Source organism: Dendropsophus ebraccatus, chromosome 14 (assembly GCF_027789765.1).
Source record: "Dendropsophus ebraccatus isolate aDenEbr1 chromosome 14, aDenEbr1.pat, whole genome shotgun sequence".
In the NCBI taxonomy this organism is placed as follows: Eukaryota; Metazoa; Chordata; class Amphibia; order Anura; family Hylidae; genus Dendropsophus; species Dendropsophus ebraccatus.
This window is the reverse complement of record NC_091467.1, coordinates 15,792,078-15,815,570: the sequence shown is the minus strand read 5'-3', so window position 1 is coordinate 15,815,570 and position 23,493 is coordinate 15,792,078. Positions and strand designations below refer to the sequence as shown.

Below are 23,493 nucleotides of genomic sequence, written 5' to 3'. Positions count from 1 at the left end.
CAGACTGGAAAGAAATACACCACTTCCTGCAGGACATACAGCAGCTGAAGTACAGGAAGACTGGAGAATTTTAAATAGAAGTAAATAACAAATCTGCATAATGTTCTGACACCAGTTGATCTAAAAGAATTTATTCTTGTCAGAGTACCCCTTTAATGTTATTAGAGTCAAGACTTAAGAACTTGTTCTTTTTGAGTAGTGTTACAGCACACGCACAGCGCTCCATTCATTCTCTGTGGGGTCTCTGAACTTTGCTGATCGCTAAATTCAGCAATGTTGAGCTCCCCATACACTTTATACTTTTATCAACCACACCCGTCACTCACAGCCGATGATATAAGGTGTATGGGTCTGAAAAATCACTGCACGGCCCCTTTGTTCTGGGAGATAAGCCGCAGTCTGTAAAAAGTCAAAAGTCAAAAAAGTCATTGTTGAAAAAATGCATACAGATCCAGACTTTCTTTATACTGTTATTATTGCCTTTTCTCATTCAAAAGGTTATTCACCAAAAAAAAAAAAAAAAAACAACTTTAAATAAACTGGTGCCAGAAAGTTATATAGATTTGTTATTTACTTCTATTAAAAATCTCAAGTCCTCCAGTGCTTATCAGCTGCTGTATGTCCTGCAGGAAGTGGTGTATTCTCTCCAGTCTGACACAGAGCTCTCTGCTGCCACCTCTGTCCATGTCAAGAACTGTCCAGAGCAGCAGCAAATCCCCATAGAAAACCTCTCCTGCTTTCCAGACTTTCTTATACACCTCTTCCTGCAGAACATACAGCAGCTAATAAGTCCAGGAAGACTTGAGATTTTTTAATACATGTAAATTACAAATCTGGCACTTTTTGGCACCAGTTGATTTGAAAGGAAAAAAATGTGTTTTTACCATTTTGAGCAGTATTCAGCGTCAGAATCTATATCGTTACTAGTGAAGCCAACAGACATTTTTTTTTTAACTTTCTATTTATTTCAAATGTATTTTCTTATTTGTTTATTTTTGTTATGACATCAGATGCTTTAGAACACTTATCACATTTTAGATCCACCACCACCATGATCATTGACTTCCTCATCACTCATGGGCTGTGTTGTCGGCTTGGTCTCTGCTTCTCGGTGTCTCTGGTTGCCGGGAGTAGTCAAGAGTCAAGATAAGCAGATTGTAGTCTGGAATTTGTCTTTGTCTTGTATTGTGATAACAGGATGAGGGTTATAAGACAGGAGGAAGATGAGACATGAGAACGCATGACATTGATAAGATAACATCCACCATCATCCTGCTTGTAGCAGAACAGCAGGGACCATTATCAGCTAGAGGAGATTCATGCCTTTATAGAGACCACTGTGTCATCCAAACCCATCGATTTCAATGGCACTGGCCAACCATCTAATGTGTATGGCGGCTTCTGACTCTCTCAAGAGGTCAGGGAAGACAACAATCAGCCGTTCGTTCATTGTCCGTGTAATGGCTGATGTGGGGCCAATGGCTGATTACTGCAATCGCTAACAATGTTCATGCAGTCCTGCCCGCACGATTATCGAGCTGAATAATAGGCTCGGGAAGCGATCACCAATCTAGTAGATCTCCGCCCTCTTACCCTGTGCATCCGGTCGTCTAATACGGCCTTTACAGGTTACTCCTCTGCCTATTACCTTATTGGTTCCCTCAGGGCCGGCTCCAGCTTTTTGTGGGCCCTTGGGCGACAGAGCCTCGGCGGGCCCCTTTGAGGAGCAAATCATGGAGAGACAGGCGAGGAAAGATTTGCAGCAGAAGAAACATGCGGCTGCTGCATATCTTTCTCCTCCTGTATCTCCTGATCTCTGCAGTAGTCAGGACTCTGGAGGAGTCAGACCCAGTCACAGGATTATATATATATATCATGCTGGTGCTGCTAGTTCTCTAGTATACAGCTCCTTCTGTGTGTGTTTGTGTGTGTGTGTGTGTGTGTATATACATACACACACACAGAGCAGGAGCTGTATACTAGAGAACTAGCAGCACCAGCATTATATATATATATATATATATATATATATATATATATATATATATATATATATATTTATTTATAATATGAACATGGTGAGACCTCTAGTTCTCCTATATTCAGGCCCTGCAGTGATATACAGTGTGTGTGTGTGTATATATATATATATATATATATATATATACACACACACACACACTGTATATCACTGCAGGGCCTGAATATAGGAGAACTAGAGGTCTCACCATGTTCATATGATAGATAGGAGATAGGGAAATAGATAGATAGATAGATACAGATATCTAGTTGTTTTGTGTATAGAGGTCCTGCTGTAATATATATATATATATATATATATATATATATATATATATATATATATCCTGCTGTAATAGTTATAGATATATTACAGCAGGACCTCTATACACAAAACAAGTAGAAGAACCAGCACATACAGGACACTTAGTTTTCAGAGCCTACCTGCTGCCCTCAGGTCATGTGTCCGATCACATGACCCGTGACATCATCAAAGGTCCTTCAGACTCAAAGGTCCTCTTTCCTACTCGGCTGTAGGGAAGATTTGTGATGGAAGACAGGTGCTCGGGGGCCCCAGTATGGATCGGCGGGCCCCTAACTGTCACATGCGGCCTCTAGGGGCCCAGTCCTCTTTGTTACTACACTTTTTTTTCTTTTTTACTAACAAAAAAAATGTAGTAACAAACGGGAGTGGGCCCCTAGAGGAGCTGGGGGCCCCGGCATTTGCCCTACTTAGCCGGGTGCTGACGCCGGCCCTGGGTTCCCTAGTGAACATACATTATGGATGATATAGGGTTTTGCATTATAAAACCATTGAGATCACGTACCCCCCAAAAAATGGTGCACTCTACATAGATGCTGAACTATTATATGTCCTTGATCTAGGAAATGATTTTTGCTTAAAGGGAACCTGTCACCATGAAAATGCTACCTAAGTTATCACCATCATGTTATAGAGCAGGAGGAGATGAGCAGATTGATATATATCTTTATGGGAAAAGATCCTGTATAACTTGTAATTTATGGATTGAAATCTCTGATGTTTCCAAGAGTCCAGTCCACTGAGTGACACCGCCCACTGGACTCCTTACCACAGAATGATTAGTGATCTCCATCAACATGTTACAAGTTCTACAGAATCTTTTCCCATAAAGATATATATCAATCTGCTCAGCTCTTCCTGATCTATAACATGATGGTGATAGATTAGATGGCGTTGTCTTGGTCACAGGTTCCCTTTAAAGCAATGGACCTAGTGATTTTTTTCCACTACCTGGTCTCGCCGGGGCAGGGATCCTGGTGGTGCGATCCATATTTTAAAATGCTGTCTGGTTCCCACAATCGGCCCTGGTTTCTTCATGTGCACCGGCCCCCTGTATGCACTGGAGGTGTCCCCAGTGTAACAATTGCCCATCACCCCAGTGACACCCCTCCATTAGAATCAAGTCTGTCTGCGTCACAGAGGGGAGGGGGTATTGTCAGGGCTGTCTGAACAGCATTATGGGCCCCTAGGCCCCAACTGATCAACCCCTCCCCCAACCTTGTGACCCCTCCTGCCTTCCCTGTCACATCCGAAGGCACCCGGCTCCTCCCATTGCCCCTTCTTTTGAGGCCCCACCCCGGTGCACACATGCATGATTATTATAATGATGTTATCATGCGGTGGGTGTATTGCAGCGCAGCCTCTAGTAAGTGCGGCGGGAAGGGGAGGTAGGGGTTACGGCACCTGCGGTGCGATCCATGACCCCATTCTTATAAGAGAGAATGACAGTGAATTGCTCATTGCTTCTTTATCTGTCAGGCTTTATTCACACACCCGTAGTGCAGCCCGCGACCGCGGCCCGCACTACACATGTGCATCTGTAGTGCTTCGTGCTTCACGGTGCACTACGTTCACACTCCATTACCCCAGCGATCCGTGCCGCAAAAAGACGGTCCGCATTATAACATGTCAGTTTTTTTGCGGCACGGATTGCGGCCCCGTATACAAGTACGGACGCGTGAATAACATTGGTTTTATGTTCTGTCCGCAATTGCGTGCCTGCAATCGCGGACTGAACAACGGATGTGTGAATTAGGCCTCAGTGTTTTGCAGTCAGTTCAGAGCGCAGAGGGGGCCCCCTATGAGTCATGGCCCCCGGGCAGCCGCCTACCCCGCCCAAAAAGGACTATAGATATTGTTACACTGGGGGGCGCCGGGCCCACCTCCAGTGCATAGAGTGGACGGGCTGGTACACATGAAGAAACCGCCACTGACATTTTGAAAAATTGTTAATGTAAAAAAAAAAGTGAACCATGGTGAATACATATCTGTACAATCCTGCTTCTGTGCCACAAGTGCCTGTAGTCAATACCATATGGCTCCTGATCTAATTAAGAAGCAGCCAATAATACATTGACTCCATCCAGCATCACGTCGCTCCTCCGACGTATTATCCATGAACTCTGTTCTTATTCAGCCGCCTCCTTCCAGTTTCTGCATCTGATAGAAACAGCGGTGTCATGTTCTTTGTGGTAATTTCCTGAATGACCATCGACTAGTCATTGGCTCTCCAGTCCCCCTCAGCAACCAGACTGGGTACCACTGCGCACGTCACAGCATCCTTAGTCACCAAGGTAACACAGCAAAAAAAAAAAAGAGGATCTTCTGCATGGTTAACCCCGAGGGCTAAGGGTGGAAACACGAGGGTGACGGAACAAGAATAGGATTCACGTTGCATCTGGATGACATCCTGTGTTCTATATAATGAGAGTTTCACAGCTTTACAGAGAGAATGGGGGCTACAAGTGTGACGCACATCTGAGACATACCTGAATATTCAATTGACAGGTCGCTGCCGGGCGGGGGAGGACTTGCCGTCAGCCAGGAGCGGGTCCCTGCTCTTTTGCTGGGTGCAATTTCTTCAGTGTATTATGTAGATGAGGAAGATCTGAAGATGAAAGGGAAGAAGAAGAGGGAGAAGTGAGGAGGATTCTGCAGATGGGTGAAGGCCGGAGAACCGGACGGGAGTCACCAGCGAGACATTGTGATGATGGCCACTTAGGGCAACAAAAACTGGAACCAGCAATAAATATATAACCATAAAGCAGAGCACATAAAGTGTCCACCATTGTATGAAGATAAACATTGTAAAGTACATTACACACACAGTAACACTACTGAATAGTTGGGGGGGGGGTTACCAAGTGGGGTGACACTTTGCTCTATGGCTCTGTCACTGTTATTGAGGGACATTTTGGTATTGTTGAGAACGCTGTGTCCCCATCTGTTATTGAGAACTTTGTCACTATTAGGTTATGTTCACACAAAGTAAACAAAAAAAAAAAAAAAAAAAAAGAGAGAGAAAAACACATTTTGATTGACCCCAATGAAATAACAGACGCCCAATGCACACAGTGTTTTACGTAATGGTTTAATGATGATCATGGCAACTGTTCGCAGACGTCTTTTGAAAACACCAGACGTTATTTTTTTAGTTGATCACACACAGTTTGTTTGTTTTTTTTTTTACTAAAAATAGTAATTTTTTTTTACTATTAAATTCAATGGACTTTTTAATTAAAGACATTCAAATGGCAATCTGTCCCCCTAACTAGTATAGTGTACCAGCAGCCCTCAGTGTAATGACCAAAACACGAAATGACTGACATTATTTTAAAAAAGGTGTCTGTCACTATTATGGGGACACTGTGGATGTGACTGTTATGGTGGCACTATGTGACTGCTATGATGGTAGTGTGGCTGTCACTTTTATGAGTGTAGTGTGGCTGTCACTATTATGAGTGTAGTGTGGCTGTCACTATTATGAAGGTAGTGTGGCTGTCACTATTATGAAGGTAGTGTTGCTGTCACTATTATGATGGTAGTGTGGCTGTCACTTTTATGAGTGTAGTGTGGCTGTCACTATTATGAGTGTAGTGTGGCTGTCACTATTATGAAGGTAGTGTTGCTGTCACTATTATGAGGGTAGTGTGGCTGTCACTATTATCAAGGTAGTGTGGCTGGCACTATTATGAGTGTAGTGTGGCTGGCACTATTATCAAGGTAGTGTGGCTGGCACTATTATGAGTGTAGTGTGGCTGGCACTATTATCAAGGTAGTGTGGCTGGCACTATTATGAGTGTAGTGTGGCTGGCACTATTATCAAGGTAGTGTGGCTGGCACTATTATGAGTGTAGTGTGGCTGGCACTATTATCAAGGTAGTGTGGCTGGCACTATTATGAGTGTAGTGTGGCTGGCACTATTATGAGGGTAGTGTGGCTGTCACTATTATAAAGGTAGTGTGGCTGGCACTATTATGAGTGTAGTTTGGCTGGCACTATTATGAGTGTAGTGTGGCTGGCACTATTATGAGTGTAGTGGGGCTGGCACTATTATGAGTGTAGTGTGGCTGGCACTATTATGAGGGTAGTGTGGCTGTCACTATTATAAAGACACTGTGGATGTGACTGTTATGGGGACACTATGTGACTGTTATGAGGGTAGTGTGGCTGTTACTATTATGAGTCACTGTGGCTGTCACTATTATGAGGCTTTGTGGAGTTCATTATTATGGGGGCACTATGTGACTGTTATGAGGGTACTGAGGCTGTCACTATTATGAGGCACTGTGGATGTGTGGTGTCCTAACACTGGTTTTACTCATATAATACACCCCTCGCAAAAGTGATGAAAGCAGTACTAAGTTTCGCCACTAGATGTTGCTGTATTATGTATATGTATTTAGAAGCCGCACAGCTGAAGTATGTAAAGGGTTACTATTTCCTTGTTTGTTACCAGAATCTGTAGACCAGTAGGATTCTTGTTTTCTTCTCTTCTATCACCTCTCCTCTTGTTTCTTCTGTTGCACTCTTCACCCACTCACAGCGCACCTTACATGCTGGGAGGAAGTAAGTCACATGGGTGTGGGAGGAGCAAAGGTCTTTCGTCCTGGACATTGTGGAGAAAGCACACAAGCCAGATAGCTCTCCACAGTGATCTTCTGCCTGGTCTTCTGAAGTTCAGTCTTAGCTAGCACCCCGTATGGGAAGGACGCCAGACAGTACACCTCCCCAACTTTCCTATAAGTAACGCTACCAAGCACTATGCAGAGGACAAGCCAGAGACAACCTCAACCCACGCCATGGACAAGGAGAAGTCACAGTGCAAGACAGTATCCATGAAAGCCAAAGAGCTAGGAACTGATCTAGATAGAACAAAGTTACAGCAAGCCTATGAACTCCATCTTGCAGCGCAGGTTTCAGCAGGGAACGCTCAGCTCCGCTCATCCCAGGTAACAAGGTCTGGGGCCTGTGTCACCCTCTAGGAAGGTTCAGCAGAGTCTAGTGGGCATAAGGTGGTGTGAAGACTAAGTAAAAGTCAATACAGGGGCACAGGTCTTCTTCTTCTTCTTCTAAGTATTCTACCTCATCCTCCAACATCCCGGCAGAGCACAGAACTACATGGGTTGAGACTCTCGCAGCATCCTCTTCTCTGCTACTCTGTTTCTACGTATCACTCAGCACTGCTCAGTCTGACACGACTATATCCTACACCGCAGTTTCACTACAGATCTGGTCGTTGTCTTGTCAAGTATTTATTGTGAACTTTGTCCAGTCTGTTATCAAGTGTTTTACCCAAAGGAACTTTATACTACCTATTCTGTATTACCTGCTGCACATTTGCCAAAAGTAAACCGGCTTAAAGGACAACTCCCGCGGGACCCCCCCAAAAAAAAAAAAAAACACAGACACACACAGACACCATACTCACCATCCCTCCGGTGACGATCGCCACTCCATTCGCCCGCCGTCCGCCTCACCGTCACCGCCGTCCAGCGATGTCTCTGATTTCCGGGTCCTGGGGATGGAAAAGGCTGCCAGTGCGCTTGCGCACCGGCAGCCTTTTCATTGGCTGGAGCGCATCACATGGCTTCCAGCAACCTCAGCCAATCAGGGCTGACGAAGCTGGAAGCCATGTGATGCGCTCCAGCCAATGAAAAGGCTGCTGGTGCGCATGTGCACCAGCAGCCTTTTCCGTCCCATTCACTCTCTATGAAGACGCCGAGGAGGAAGAAGACCCGGACCGCCCCCCGGCTCTGACGTCGTCGTCACCAGATGCCGCCCGGGAGAAGAGGACCGTGACGATCGTAATAGGTAATGTATATATTCTTTAACTTCCGGGCGGGGGGGTCGGGGGTCCGAAAGTGGGGGAAGGGGGCCAGACCGGGTATTTAACCACATTACAAAGTTATATAACTTTGTAATGTGTGTTAAATAAGCTAAAAAAATTTTTCGTGGGAGTTGTCCTTTAACTATACTGAAGAGACTCTGTGATTTATCGCAATCCACCTACACCACACACACCGCACCTGGTAGCAACCCGGCAGGACACTGACCACAGGGGAAAAGGTATAACCGGCCTTATAAAATAAAAGCAGACGTGCCATCACACCTGTGTGCCCTCCAGGCACTGGCATCACAAGTTAACACCTTAAGGTCAGGCTGTATCTTGGCCAAACACCACTGGAGTGGAGTCACACCCGACCACCTAGCAAGTGACCGGCCGATCCTCCGATATAACATCACACCGGGGAGGCACTGTGGCTGTGACTATTATGAGGCACTGTGAATCGTGACACTGTTATGGTGACACTGTGGCAGTCACTGGAATCTCTCTCATACTTACTGGGACACTGTGACGGTCACTGTTATTCACCCACTATTGTTGTCTATGGCATAATAGTCACCACTGGGATTACGGTGTTTTGCTCTGAAAAGGGATCCCGGAAAGTTTACTATGGTTCATGTACTTGGAAAAAAGCCTCCATTACTGCGGCCTGTTTACCAGTGACATTTCATGGTGCAGTTTTCCCTGTCTCCCGCCCACCCACCAGGGACCCCTCTGCTCCTCATTCCTGGGCTGTAAACCTTACCGAGCTCCTCCATTTCCTGACTTTATCATAAATGACCACGGTCAGCGTCTTCAGACCGCTTCGCCATCATTCCAGAGATGGGAGTTCCCCAAATAACTTTTTCACCCCGACTTTATACAAACGGATGCCTGGAGTGTAAACGGTTGAAATCACTTTTTGGCAGCGTGACCTGGCTGAGGAATGGGGAGATCTCCTCTGAAATCATAAACCGCTCCGGGGAGTCTTCAGAGAGGAGAATTCTGAAGACCTTCATCCTCCGAGATATATGACCGCATCTATAAATAAGGAACGAATGGGAAGAACATGATATCCTCATCTTCTTTTTATGAGTTGGAGCTGGACCCAGTTTTGTACGTTGTTCTGTGTTCTGCTTTTTCTGCTGCTTGTGCACCGGTGAAAAATTTATCAAAAGTATTGAGTCCTGTTAGGGTATATTCACACATAATTAGTCTGCTGCAGATTTCATCTATTTATTTGTATTAAAAGGGTACTCCGGAAGGGGAAAAACAATCAGAAAGTTATATAGATTTGTAAATTACTTCTATTTTATAATCTCACGTCTTCCGGTACTTATCAGCTGCTGTATGTCCTGCAGGAAGTGGTGTAATCTTTCCAGTGTGACACAGTGCTCTCTGCTGCCACCTCTGTCCATGTCAGGAACTGTCCAGAGAAGCAGCAAATCTTCATAGAAAAGTTTCTTCCTCTGGACAGTTCTTGACATGGACAGAGGTGGCAGCAGAGAGAACTGTGTCAGACTAGAAAGTATACATCACTTCCTGCAGGACTTACAGCGGCTGATAAGTACTGGAAGAGGTTTAAATTTTAAATAGAAGTAAATTACAAACCTATATAACTTTCTAACACCAATTGATTTTTGAAAAAATTAAGAAAAAGTCCACAAGCCACAAATAGAATGATTTTTGACCTTAAGGGTCTGTTCACACTAAAAACAGTAAAAACAGTAAAACAGGGGGAATTCCACGCGGAGGCCCCACCGTGGACTCTGAATCCTGCCTGCCTCAGAGTGTCGATGCGATGCTTTGTGGGCCTCCGCCTCTGCCGCTCTCTGCTCAAAGAATCGACATGTCAAGAGCTGAGGCCATCGAGGCATCACATTGACACACTGAGGCAGGCGGGATTGTGAGCAGAGTCCATGGTGGAGGCTCTGCGTGGAATTCCGTCTGTTTCACTGAGTGTGAACAGACCCTAAAGGTTACATGCGATGCCCTGGCCCCTAGAGGCCACTCCGCAGTATAGATGGTGCTAACAGGCTGGAACCGGGGCAGCTGTAGGATAATGTGGTCACGGTGTAGGCACGAGGGTGATACAGCTGGAAACCGGGCTCCTGACCCTGCAGGATACTGGGCATGCGATTCTTCGTTGTCCTTAGTCAGGGCACCAATTATCACACCAATGCCAAGGTTCAGAAACAACGGTAGTTGTATATTTATTATAACGGTGGTAACTAGTAGCAACAGTCTCTCCGGATGCAACCGGGAATAAGGCAATCTTGAATAAAGCAGAGTAATGGGTGATGCTGCAATAGGCTGTGGGAGTAGCGTGCTGAATGATGGGAGTAGTAGTGATACTGAAGCAGAGATGCTGGGTGGAATGAGACTTGAATTAAATACTTGCTGTTGATGATTAGAGAAGATGATGATGAGAGGAACTGAAGAATGACTGAAGAATCGACACCCAGATGAGAATCTTGAGACTTGAGACAGGAACACAGCCAGTGGACTGGAGCAGCAGAGCACACGCAGGCCTCTCTCTTAGCAGGGAGAGAGGACAAAACCACAACTTGTCTCCTGAAGGTGGAGGACAAGACTACACTGCACAGGAACAGCAGAGCAACACACCCTATCCCCCCTGGGTAAGGAGATAGACTGAGGTAGAACAGGAAGTCACATGGTAACCCCAGCCAAAAGCTCGATGACCATTGGTGTTACCATGGAAGCAGGGCACAGTCATGTGATATCCAGCCATTGCATCATCACACCATTAGGCATATACAGAGAAATATACATGAGAAGTACCATCCTTGAACACTAGGAGGCGACATAATACCTTTAGACACTGATACCTGAATACACATGCAATAAATGAATGAAATAGCAGACCTGAATACTGAGAAGGGTAACGCAATACACGCAGTTTGCAGTGGACCATAGCTTTCCAGAACAGAACCAGTTATAATAACAATATGAGCACAAGAAGGGCTGTTCTGGGACACTGCATACATATATATATACTCCTGGGTTAGGGCCCTATTCCATGGGATGATTATCGTTCGGATAATCGTTAATGATAAATTATCTCAAACGACCTCTATTGCGAACAACCTGAAATTGTTCACCCAATTTCACGGAACGATGATCTTGCGGTCGTCTTGTCGTCACTATTGCAAACAACCGAACGATATCTTATTCCATGCGAATGATTTGCGAATATCAGGTCTTATCAAGCGATCAACGATTTCTCGTCAACTGCTATTCAACCGAACGATTATCGCTTAATTTTGAACTATTTAACGATTATCCGAACGATAATCGTCCTGTGGAATAAGGCCCTTACATCTTGTATAAGAGCACAGCACTGAATTTACAATTCTGGAGACTTCACAGCTGAAATCTTCCAGAATTCCTTGGTGCCGCTATGCCTACACAGAACTTGCATGGCTGACTTGCATCAGGAAAACCCTAATCTATGTACAGTAGTCTATTATAATTGTCACACGGTATTATAGGATATCAGCTAATCGGCTAGGGATTTGTCTGACAATGAGCTTGTTTTCCCAATAAGCAGCACAATTGTGAATGCAGCTCTGAAGTATAGTATAAACTATATAACTATATAAGCAGTACAAGGTCAGTAGTCAGACCTCTATATAAAGTTACTCAACTTTTTGTAGTTTCTATCTATATAGAAGCTGTAAAATACTGCTCAATCATTACTATACTCCTTAATAGCTGTTTCTGGAAGAAGTCAGCCATTTTTTCCTAAGCCTGGATAACCCCTTTAAAAGGAAACTGACAGCACTGATATGCATATATTCATGCTGCCAGTTTTCCCTTGCCAATCACATGAACATATCATCCATGCTGCTCTGCGATCTGGCGTCTTCTTAAAAAAAGATTTTTTATTTTTTTTTATCCCCAAGTTGATAGTGTCACAATAACATCTCTATGACACTGTCAGTACCCGCCCCGCTCTCCAGCCGTGCAGTACCTATAGGCTGCCGCCCGCCTCCTCCAGAATGATTGAAAGCAAGAGAAGGGGGACAGCTAGGACAGCTAGAGCTAGACAGCCAGATTTACTGGCAAGTCTGAACAGGAGGTGAGAGACTAAAAAAATAAAAAATGTTTTTTCTTTCCACCTGCTCCCTGGTGCTGCCCCCCTGCAAGGTGCTGCCCTAGGCAGCGGACTACGGGTGCCTAGTGGTAAATAAGGCCCTGGGGACAGCAGCAAGAAAATACCGCATCGCCTGGAAAGGAAGGCGGTCAGAGGCCATACGGGGATAAAAAAAATAAAAAATTTAAAAAAAAAACTTTTTAAAAGGAATGTGTCACCTAAATTTTCAGATACTAAATTTGTTCTTTAATTCTAATCTGTTTAGCATAAAAACATTATTTAAACAATAGGTCATTTTCTGATAACACATTCCCTTTAAGAAGATGTCGGATCATAGGGCAGCGCAGTCGGTAACTACGCAATTCTCCTTTGATCGGCAATGGGAAACTGGCAGCAGAGATATATGCATATCCGTGCTGTCGGACTCCCTTTAAAGGGGAACTCCAGTGGATTTTTTTTCAAATCAACTGTTTTTATAAAGTTATACAAACTTGTAAATTACTTCTATTAAAAAAAAAAAAAATCTCCAGTCTTCCAGTACTTATCAGCTGCTGTATGCCCTGCAGGAAGTGGTATATTCTTACCAGTCTGACACAGTGCTCTCTGCTGCCACCTCTGTCCATGTCAGTAACTGTCCAGAGCAGGAGAGGTTTTCTATGGGGATTTTCTACTGCTCTGGACAGTTCCTGACATGGACAGAGGTGGCAGCAGAGAGCACTGTGTCAGACTGGAAATAATACACCACTTCCTTCAGGACATACAGCAGCTGATAAGTACTGGAAGACTGGAGATTTTCAAATAGAAGTGATTTACAAATCTCTATGAAACCAGCTGATCTGAAAATGAGTACCCCTTTAACTGTTAAAGAGTGATTCTGCTAACAACATTATCATTATATATTCTTCTTGGTTTATATTCTGTGTCTTTGTGCTACCGACTCATGTTTGTCCAACATGTAGTGAAAGTATGCGAATATGAATTTCCTGAACTAAAATGTGGACACAGATGGACACCATATGCTCCAGGCATTTTTGTGAAGCGATTCTTGATACTATATTTGTGTCTTTTAAGCCCACTGAGAAGGCTCTGAGGAGAAACAGTCAGCAGCATCCCTGCTGGTTCAGCTTCTGCTACTATCCGAACCTATACTGCAGGGATGGGGAACCTTAGGCCCTCCAGCTGTTGCAAAACTACAATTCCCATCATGCCTGGACAGCCAAAGCTTTAGCTTTGGCTGTCCAGGCATGATGGGAATTGTAGTTTTGCAACAGCTGGAGGGCCGAAGGTTCCCCATGCCTGCTATACTGTAGCCTGTACCGTACCCACTCCCTCTGACATCAAGCTGAATATTACTAATTGAGTATGGAATAGACTGGGAAGAGAGCAGAGACTTCCCAGGAGTGACCGGCTTTGCCAAGATGACTTCATTGACAACTCATTGGAGCAACGACAACTTATTCAGGAAGTCACAGAAATTCTAGCAGAATATCCAAAGAATGTTCCTGAGCTTGAGTTACTAGTATAAAAGAGACAGGGTGAAAATATGATCCATGGTAGGAAGTGCTAATGTGATGGGCAAGCTTTGCATATGAATGTACTAGCCAACTTTCTATCACCAGGTTAGGATCTATTCACACTGCCCTTTCTTACCACCTGCAGTTGCTCAGTCATGATTGACAGCAATTTTTAAAGGGGAACTCCACAAAAAAAAATTATTTCAAATCAACTTGCGTCAGAAAGTTATATAGATTTGTTATTTACTTCTATTTAAAAATCTCAAGTCTTCCAGTACTTATCAGCTGCAGTATGTCCTGCAGGAAGTGGTGTATTGTTTCTAGTCTGATACAGTGCTTTCTGCTGCCACCTCTGTCCATGACAGGGACTGTCCAGAGCAGGAGAGGTTTTCTATTGGGATTTCCTACTGCTCTGGACAGTTTCGGACATGGACAGAGGTGGCAGCAGAGAGCACTGTGTCAGACGGGAAAGAATACACCACTTCCTGCATAACATACAGCAGCTGATAAGTACTGGAAGACATAAGATTTTTTAATTGAAGTAAATTACAAATCTGTATAACTTTCTGACACCAGTTGATTCGAAATATTTGAATAAGATTTGTTGATTGTTGTTTGGACCTACTTGGCTAAGCATTAAGCTGTCAACAGTGGATGAAAGCCATGATGCAAACCTGAGCGTGGCCGTATATATCAAGGCAATGGTCCAAAACAGAAAACCATAGTGATTAATTAGACTAGTTAACCCCTTAGTGACCAAGCAAATTTTGAGGCTTGTTTGCAGAGACTTTACAAGGCCTAATAAATTGTCGCTGTATCGCTCATGCCACCTATTACCTTCATCATAGTCGGACGCAGATTCCTGTTTATATAGAAAGATGTGCGACCAAATAGCGATGATTTAATTACCTACACAACTCTTTTGTTGACTGATGGCATGGACCAATCATCAGAAATGATTGTTCCTGTCTGCTGATAAATGGCAAAAGGACAACTTGCAACCAGAGAGCTTTGACTGCAGCATATGTCTCCTAGAACAAAGGAGTCAGTGGTGATTTTCCATCATGTCCGACCTCTTTCTCTACCAACATTATCTGTCAGTGGACGGTCAAGACATCCCCATATACTGTACTCTGACAAGCGGAAGGTGTAAAAGGTGGATAGAGACTGGAGATGAGCGTTCCTTGAGCACGCTTCGGTTTCACTGATTCCGAAAACGCTCTGCATTTGATTAACGGTGGCTGAAGACGTTGGCTGTATCCATGTTTTCCAGACAGCCCTAGGGCTGCAGTCAACTTCTGGGCCTAGCCTAGCCTGTGGCTTCCAAACACAGCGAAGCAGTTTGAGTAAGGGCCTTGGTGTAAGCAGGCGCTGATCTTCTAGATCGGTACTCCCTTACTGAGCCCGAATACGGCTCGAAAATGTTACAGCAAGGGCTGTGAATTTTATATATATATATATATATATATATATATATATATATATATATATATACTGTTAGCTATGTCCGTGCAGCCCTTGCCTAATAATCGTCTCCCCCTTCTCTCCGCCGCCTTCTGAGACAGCTAATGTAAACAAGTCCCTGACTGGCTTTATCTGACCTCAGATTATCCCTCCCAGCATTACAAAGAAGCTAGACAGTTGCAGATACAGCCAGACAGGGACTTGTTCAAATCAATTGTCTCAGAAGGGGGGGGGGGGGAGAGACAGAGAGAAAAGCTCACACACAGATTTTTATGTTTTCAGTCATCATGTTTCAGTTTCATTATGGGCAGAAACATATCAAAAGTTATGTCTGAGTTGAATACCTCTTTAATGTAAAGTCTACTATAGAAATCTCTCTAAGGGTGCCTTCACACCTACCGACTCGCAGCGTTAATAACGCCGTGAGTCGGCTAGGTCCTGGCAGATCACTGTCAGTACATACACGCAGCGGTCTGAACCACCGCTGCGTGTAGGTAAATCTGCCGGCAGCTTAACCCCTTCTGATGCCGGCCGGCAGCCTCCCGCTCAGCTCTGTATACATTACCTCCTCGCTCCACGGGGTCCCGGCGTCCTGCTCTCGCACCCGGCCAATCAGTGGCTGCGGCAGGGCAACACACTGATTGGCCGGGCGCGAGAGCAGGACGCCGGGACCCCGTGGAGCGAGGAGGTAATGTATACAGAGCTGAGCGGGAGGCTGCCGGTCGGCATCAGAAGGGGTTAAGTGGCCGGCAGATTTACATACACGCAGCGGTCGGTTAGACCGCTGCGTGTATGTACTGACAGTGATCTGCCAGGACCTAGCCGACTCACGGCGTTATTAACGCTGCGAGTCGGTAGGTGTGAAGGCACCCTAAAACGAAAGATTATACTGTAATGAATTGGATTACTAGATTCTAGACTGAAGGCATTTCCCTCTGTACTATAGCAATATACTTATGGTTACATATACCTCATAGCACATATAGCCGCATTATCTTCAGCACTATGGGGGAGATTTATCAAACATGGTGTAAAGTGAAACTGGCTCAGTTGCCCCTAGCAACCAATCAGATTCCACCTTTCATTTTCCAAAGAGTCTGTGAGGAATGAAAGGTGGAATCTGATTGGTTGCTAGGGGCGACTGAGCCAGTTTCAATTTACACCATGTTTGATAAATCTCCATATATATATATATATATATATATATATATATATATATATATATATATTTACATCGCCTTAAGCTTATTCCCGTAATTCACAGGGCTGATATATCCACCAATATAATTACATGAAATTACAGCAATCCTCGGGGGTATTCTGCACAAACAATGCGACTGTGTTAGCGGTGTCAGTGCACAGAACTCCAGATCCTGACATTGACTCCATGTATGCATATTACCTGAGAAGAAGGAATACATTACACACATCACTAATGGAATGGAGCTTCTTTTCTTCTCATACTAATGTTCCATCACATGCTGGAGCTGCTCTTTCCCCGCCAGCTTCAATGATTGTATATTCCCAAAGGCAAAAACAAGATGTTCAGTGACAGTGATTTCTTAAAAGAAACTTGTGTTATGTTTCATCTCGAAGAAGTTGGCGTTATGCACACCTTAGACTTCTCTATAAGGAAGAAAGCTAGTGAGCTTCCTTCCCACTGGAAGAGATTTACATACTATTTCCCAGGGGACATTGCTTGGCCTATAATACTCCTTATACCACCTTGACAGTCTACCCATTAAGGCTATGTTCACACTACATATTTTTTCGTATTTCTACGGCCGTTGTTGCCGATTGCAACAACGGCCGTAGTTAATACGAAAATATGTTGGCCGGGTGTCTATGGGATCCCGGCCGGAGCGTATACACATAGTATGCGCTACGGCCGGGACCCCTAGCGGCACCGCAAACAACTAACATGTAAGTTTTCTGCGCCCGCTATTCCGTGAAACCATGTCAGTGCACACTATGGAGCGCGTGGCTGCGGCCACAAGCTTCATAGCGTGCAGAGGGGAGTTCTGATGCGGGAATGCACAGATGCGCCCGCATCAGAACTCTGCGGGCCGACAGATAATCCGGCCGGTACTGCAGTACTGGCTGGGATGATCTTTTTCAGAGACCAGGTCACAGAACGGCTGGTCTCTTATACCATGTGAACATGGCCTAAGGTAGTATTTTTTTTAGCTCTGGTCCTCAGGGTGCCTGGTGTCAGAAAGTACTATTTAAAAATTTCAAGATTTATCAGCTGCTATATGCCCTGCAGGAAGTGGTGTATTATTTCCAGTCTGACACTGTGGTGTCTGCTGCCACCTCTGTCCATGTCAGGAACTGCCAGAGCAAGAGAGGTTTGCTATAGGGATTTGTTACTGCTCTGAACAGTTCTTGACATGGACAGAGGTGGCAGCAGAGAGCACTGTGTCAGACTGGAAAGAATACAAAACTTCCTGCAGGACATACAGCAGCTGATAAGTACTGGGAGACTGGAGATTTTCAAATAGAAGTAATTTACAGATCTCTATACTTTATTTTTAAAGGGAAAAAAAATCACCTGCTGGGAGAACTACAGGTATTGGATTTGTGTATGAAATCTATTCTAGAGGATTACTGCTGGGACCTAACACTGGATTGTGTTTCTGTGATAACCAAATCAAATGACAGCAAATGCAGGAATATGGGGACATAGGCCAAGAACATGGATGAGCAGGGCCCTGTCCTCATATGACACTTAGCCTTTTACAGACTTTTACCCTGAATTCTGGCTGCTGCTTTAATAATTTAGTTGCGTGTGAGTTGAAACAGATGACATTTAAATTGAAATATCTCCAAATAAAAAGTGAGCTATAAGTATAAAATATAACATATCCAAGTCAATTAAAAATATTACTGGATAGTAATAAAAGGGTTATCCAGCACTCCAAAAACATGGCCACTTTCTTCCAGAGACAGCACAACTCTTGTCTCCATTCTTCTTATTTTAAAGCAACTGGTTTCTGGAAGTTATATAGATTTGTAATTTCCTACTATTTAAAAATCTCCAGTCTTCCGATACATATCAGCTGCTGTATGTCCTGAAGGAAGTGGTGTATTTTTTCCAGTCTGACACAGTGCTCTCTGCTGCCACCTCTGTCCATGTCAAAAACTGTCCAGAGCAGCAACAAATCCCCATAGAAATCCTCCCCTGCTCTGGACAATTCCTGACATGGACAGAGGTGGCAGCAGAGAGCACTGTGTCAGACTGAAAAGAAAACACCATTTCCAGCAGGACATACAGCAGCTGATAAGTACAGTAAGATTGGAGATTTTTAAATAGAAGTAAATTAAAAATCTATATAACTTTCGGAAACCAGTTGATATGAAAGAAAAAGGTTTTTTATTTTGCTGGAGTCCCCCTTTAAGCTCCATTCACTTCAATGGAACTGAGTTACAAATCCTGCACCTAAACTGGAGACAAGAGTGGTGCTATCTCTGTGGCCATGTTTTTGTAGCACTGGATAATGCCTTTAATGGCAACTGGTGTGGAACCACTGCATTACTAAATCAGATTGGACCATGCTCAGCCAACTAGGTTTTCATCCTTTATCCTGTTTCAGGATTTGTAATCTGGACTTTCAGGTCACTTCCCAAAGTTGCCCAAGTGTGGGTAATGGCTGGCCAAGTTGACCAAATGGTAGTACTGTGTGACACCAGGCTGTCAGGCATTGTATGGGGAGAAAAACAGACATGGCCGCACATCCATATACTTATGACTGATCCATCTGCTTCTCAGCACTATATATACTATTAACATCCAGAGTTAGTTACAATTTGATCAAAGTGCATAAGCCCACACAGCTTTGAGGTTCCTGATTCGTGTGGCTCCCTAACCTAAGTATGGGGCATCCCCACGCGGTGACCCTCAAGGCATATGTAGTTGGTATGTGTAGGTGCTGATGCAATGATCACTGAGTCCCAGTAGAATAAATAAAATGACTTTACTGATTGTCTCTTGTGATACAGGATACGCTGGTGATAGATAACTTCTTAAGTACAGACTTGTGTTCACTGGATCTGTGCTGGGAGATACTTTAATTGCTTAGTTAGAGTAGCGGTGCTTGTGGGGCTTAGTGTTGAGCAGTGAAGAGAAGACGAGAGGAGTTTGTTGTGAGAGCCCCAACCCAGGGTAGTAGTGTGTTCTGCTGGAACTTGAGAGAAGAATACTTGAGAAAAGAATACTTGTGCCTATGTTTCACTAACCACCTTCTTCCCTGCAGTGTCGGGATACCTGTCCTACTAGGTTGGCACAAGCCCCAGGCTAGGTTACCTGGGTGAAGCTAAGTGTCCATGGGTGTCCCGGTTTCATCTGCGCTGCGACATAGAGTACATAGACCTTCGTTATGGTAACTTTGCTTTATCCGGGTCAGTTCCTCTGTTCTATGAGACCACCCTTGCACTTTACAGAAAGGTTCATGGCGTGGGCTGAGGTGATCTCTGACTTGTCCTCCTTTTGGGATCTAACACAGCATAGTTAGAATAAGTAGAGTATAGGAACTGAAAGTCTTTGGTTGTTCCATACACGTGTGTCTCTGACTAACTAACACAGAGGGTCTGTCCCAGACAGGGAACCTGGCAGAGCCAGGCCCTGGCTAAGTTCAGCAGGGATGCCTGTTCTGTGTGCGTCCTACTCCTCAGAGAATCAGAGGGAAACAATAGACAAAAAACCTTGCGGGCATCACTTAAAAAAGGAATAAAGCTCAGTGGTAGCCCCTAGCTCAAACTACAGAACATAGAAACAAAACCAAGGGGGAGCTGGGAAACAACAGGCTGCACGCCACAAAATAAAAAAAAAAAAAAATGAATTTTATTTAGCACAACTACTGAATACAAAAATTTAAAACCCTTAAAACCATACATGAAACAAGCACAGAACCTAGTGAGGTTCACTGTGCAACCACACCCCCTCCGACCAAAATAATGGTACTGAGAGCTGTCTATAGAGGTTTAACAATGACCATGGAACAAATCATAACACAAGATATGACGTGCTGATATACCACCAAATAATGTGAAGAGTGTCCCAAATAATGGATATCATATAATTAGAAAAAAACAACAAATCAAGGAAGTAAAAAAATATATCCAAAAAATAAAGAAAATCACAAAAGAAACAATAATGAGAAAATCAACCACATAGTCATATAAAGCCCAAGGGGGGTAAGTGGAGCAGAGTCCCCTCGCGTTCCGTCCTCAAGACTTCATCAGGGGTCACCCCGGATAAAGTCTTAACATTACATAGAAAGATATAAAAAAACACTTTTCACAACTAGAAGGCAATTCACCTTAGAAAACTTTGTGGAAACTGACAGCACGGATCTGCATATATCTGTGCTGCCAGTTTCCAGATGCTGATCACAGGAGCATTGTATACATAACCTTTGGCGATGAACTGTGATTGGTATCGGCATCTGGAAACTGGCAGCACAGATATATGCACATCAGTGCTGTCAGTTTCCCTCTTAAGTGTAACTGTCATATTTTGCAGGAATCAATAGTACAAGCGATTTTAAGAAACTCTGTAATAGGTTTTATTAGGTATAAAAAAAACTCTCTGTACTCAAAATGCTGTTTCATAGCCTCCCCCTCTTCAGTTCATAATTATTAAAGTCATCTACATTAGAGAGGAGCAAAGGTTTTCTGAGTACCTTATTGCCTTTGGAGAGAGGGGGGGGGGGGCAGAGGGGGATGAGTAAGCAGGAAGAGCAGACAAGCAGCTGTGCAGTTTGGAGACTGGGCACATACATTGCTGGATTCAGAGGTCAGAACACTCAGTGCTTATCTGGAAACTTGGTTAGAGAAGATTGCAAAATATTATGTTGTGCGGGGCTGTCTTTTCTCCTCTCCCGGCTCACTCATCCCCATCAGCACCCCACCCCTCCATAGACCTTAATGAACACAGAAATACTGCTTATTCTGAAGTGAGGGGGGAGATAGGAAAACAGCTTTTTGAGTAGATAAGGAAATTCTTTTTCTCGATAAAACCTATTACAGAGTTTCTTAAAATCGCTTGTACTTGATTTCTGATTTCTAAAAAGTGACAATTAAATGACAGTTACACTTTAAATTTACCTAGATCTATTAGAAGCCACCATTAACATGCCCAAAAGTCATTCTAAACATTTCGGTGAACAAAGGGTATTCCTCTGCTGTGATCTGCGGTGATCTGTTGTGACCCCTACAGCACTACTACAGGTGAAATGAAGCATTACAGTCTGTATTGTAACACATGCCTATCCAGAGTCCTCCAGATAAGGAAATTCCTCTGTATTCCTGAGAACCCCTATGAACTAGAATTTTTCTAGTCGATATCCGTTCTTTTGTAGACAAACATGAAGCAACGTAAGCTCGTCATATAAATGTGGATGAGAATTGAAATCTAAACAATAAGACACAAACTATCATCCGCTTTCGGATATTTCCATAATAACACATGATCCAGGTGACATAGAGACTATTACTCAGGAAGAAACCAAACATTCATCAATACGGCTTTACTTGCTTAGCACAAAACATGATACCTGACGTACCACAACTTAGCTTTTCTGTAGCACCAGGTCATAGTAGTAAAGTGTTTTTGACAGGCAGCAGCACATAAATGATTGACAACGTGCTGCCTCGTCCTCCTGGGCTCACCTGGGACCATGTGATTGGCAATGGCGTTTCCTCATGCAAACCCAGCTTGTTCTTAGTTTGCTGCCTGCAATGAACTTCTGCCTATTAGTCATGGTGACTGTGCTACACCCAGGGGCGTAGCTAGGATTCATAGGGCCCCATAGCAAAAAATTTTAAGGGGCCCCCTTAATATATATATCTGCTTTACTGCTGGTACACTGATAACCCCTGACCTCTGCACGGAGCTCTGCACATTTTCCTAGTTGATTTGTAGCTGGAGAACAGAGGTCAGAGGTCAGCAGTGAAGCAAAGATCTCTGTTTTCTGCTTGTTAACCCTTCTTTTGTGTTGCAGCATGTAAGTAAACATTGGGTCACATACACACTGCAGTACATAAGGGGTTAAGCAGAAGGAGATGGCTCTTATCTTCTCCTCCGGGCCCCCCCTCCTGCACGGGCCCCATAGCAACTGCCTACCCTGCCTCTATGGTAGCTACGCCACTGGCTACACCCTTATCAGACCTTAGCTTGATAGACTATGGTTGTCCATACACCCACCACCCACCACCACCACCACCATCAACTGTGTATGGGGGCCTCCTGACTCCTGTTCTGAGAGGGATAAGGCCTTGATGAACATTCATGTGGATGGGGAAGATAGCTGTTACCAATAATGTATGGGCACCTTATGTCTTCTACCTTCTTCTGTAGTACAGTGCTTGAACATATCAGCTGTTGCTGCAAATGTGCTAAGAATGGCAATCTGTGGGTTACCTGCAGTGAAGTCAAGAAGCACAAGGATTAACCCTTAGAGGACCGGGCCAATTTCAATTTTTGCGCTTTCGTTTATTCCTCCTTGTGCTTAAAAGGCCATAGCACTTGCATTTTTTCACCTAGAAACCCACATGAGCCCTTATTTTTTGCGTCACTAATTGTACTTTGCAATTACAGGCTGAATTTTTTCATAAAGTACACTGCGAAACCAGAAAAAAATTCAATGTGTGGTGAAATTGAAATAAAAAACGCATTTCTTTTATTTGGAGGATATATTTTTTTACGCCATTCGCCCTGTGATAAAATTGACTTGTTAGGTATGTTCCTCAAGTCGTTAAGCTTACAACGATATATAACATGTATAACTTTTATATTATTCAAACCATTGTTAACAAATATATGTTCCTTAAAATCGCTCTATTCCCAGGCTTATAGCGCTTTTATCCTTTGGTCTATGGGGCTGTGTCACGGCCGCGGCGGCTTCCCGCGTTCCGGGTCGCCGCCGCGACCGCCTCCTGTCCCATGCAACCGGCGGGGTCCTTGTGTAGGGACCCGGCGCTGCTGCTAGTTCGGCCCCTGGGGCGCCTCACCTCTCCTCCGTTCCTGTCTCGGTCTGTGCCGGCCGGCGCGCGCGTCCCCGCCTCCTAGGGCGCACGCGCGCCGGCTGTCTCAGATTTAAAGGGCCAGTCCGCCCTTAATTGGTTAGTTGCACCAATCACTCCCCTATAAATCCCAGCATGCCCTGTCCCTCGTGTTGGAGCCTCTACATGCTTCCCATAGCGTTTGGCCCAGCTCCCTCTTGTTCCTGTC

At 44.3% G+C, this 23,493-nt stretch overlaps 1 long non-coding RNA gene across 1 annotated transcript; it reads right to left on the bottom strand.

The window, feature by feature from the left end:
* Nucleotides 1–967: 967 nt before the first annotated feature.
* LOC138772591 (uncharacterized) lies at nucleotides 968–21,914 on the bottom strand. The gene is made up of 3 exons (XR_011359780.1): nucleotides 21,827–21,914; nucleotides 4,831–4,949; nucleotides 968–1,179 (listed from the first exon to the last, which is right to left on the bottom strand). It is a non-coding gene; the product is annotated as an uncharacterized lncRNA (long non-coding RNA).
* Nucleotides 21,915–23,493: the final 1,579 nt, after the last annotated feature.